The sequence below is a fragment of the Empidonax traillii genome, unplaced genomic scaffold (genome assembly GCF_003031625.1).
Source record: "Empidonax traillii isolate 1590-97213 ecotype Southwest subspecies unplaced genomic scaffold, ASM303162v1 scaffold115:size2055165, whole genome shotgun sequence".
In the NCBI taxonomy this organism is placed as follows: Eukaryota; Metazoa; Chordata; class Aves; order Passeriformes; family Tyrannidae; genus Empidonax; species Empidonax traillii.
This window is the reverse complement of record NW_020955308.1, coordinates 623,939-625,489: the sequence shown is the minus strand read 5'-3', so window position 1 is coordinate 625,489 and position 1,551 is coordinate 623,939.

The following is a 1,551-nucleotide window of genomic DNA, read 5'->3' as shown; positions in this document are numbered from 1 at the left end:
TTTTTTTTTTTTTTTTTTTTTTTTTTTTTTTTTTTTTTTTTTTTTTTTTTTTTTTTTTTTTTTTTTTTTTAATTAAATAATTTATTTAATTGCTTCCTTTTAGGACCCAGAAGTTAAACCTGCTCACAGATACGGAGTCTGGTTCATCACTGTAGAGGAAGTTCAGTGAAGTTTTGTGAGTTTTGTGCATATTCATCCATGCCAAATGCTGTGGTTAGATCGATGCAGCAAGAAACTTTCACTGACACAAGGACCCAGACTCCGGGAGCAGCACCAAAGAAATTTCGTTTTGTCAAAGAGAGAGATCCTCTTAGTGGCACACAGATGACCGGCTGGCTGATGAGAAGAATACAGTTCAAAGGATATCCTTGGAAATCCATTTTGTGTCCTAAATTGATGGGGTGCTAGAAAGGCAAGACATATTTTATTTACAAAAAGATGTGAATTTCTAGGTCTCTGTCTAAGGCAAGTGTAGTCAGTGGCTGAATAAAGGGTTCGCATTCATGTAATTTTTATCAATGCTTTTCTGAAAAAAATAACCCTTTCTTCCATTTATTTTTTCATAGCAGTTTCACTCATTTTCCCTGCCTTGGTTTCATGGGCATTGTTTCCTTTCCATTACAATCGGGTTAGAGCCAATGCTCTGAAATAGTACACTTAGCCACTGCTAATCCGACAGAAGTGAAATCAGAATAATGGCCAGCATTTTCTAGGGAGACAATGTGTGTTGGTTGAAGCAGTTTTGTGCTCACAATATGGCTACCAGCTCAGTGCTGAGAAACACCTTGCTGGCTTGGATGAAGGTTACCGAACTGCAAGTTGTGCTTAGGTCTTAAAAGCAGAGTTCTTTGGATCATGAGAGCCTGTAATAGGACATAAATGGACATTTCATCTATAAAATGCCTGCTCATACACAGTCCTCACACCATAGCTAATACACCAAAACCTGAAATGGGTTCTATGTGACAATTTATTTCCCTGGTTACAGAAAATAATGTCTTGTAATATCAGTAGGTTTTCTGTAGTACTTATGTGTTCTATTAGGATGTATTGCCAACCTGTACTGTGAGCTTTATTATCAGTTTATATTATTTCAATAAAAACTGTTATTATAGTTTGTATTTTCTTGTGTTCAAATGTTTATTCATTTAATTTTCTTGTTGCTTATGTGCTCACTTTATTTCTCTCAAACTTAATAGCTGGGGAAAAAACGTGTGTTGAATGCTCTAGTTAGAAAAGTCAGCAAAAGTACAGAGGGCATGCCTTTGGTGTTTGGGATCATTTTCATAGAGATAGTGTTCATATTTCTAATGAAGATATTGGTTATTTGCATAAAACAGACATAGCATATTTCATTGAAGGATAAATTTGAAAGCATTCAATGAGCACAGCTTCCTGAGGAGATGATGACTTTTTAGATGTCACAGTGGTTCTATCTCTTAAGAATGTTACCCAGAACTTCTCCAATCAAGACACTGTTTTCCTTGTAAGAGAAAAATGAATTTTGGGGGTGAAAATTTTGGTGCCAAGCATCTTCTTCTCACCCTTGCT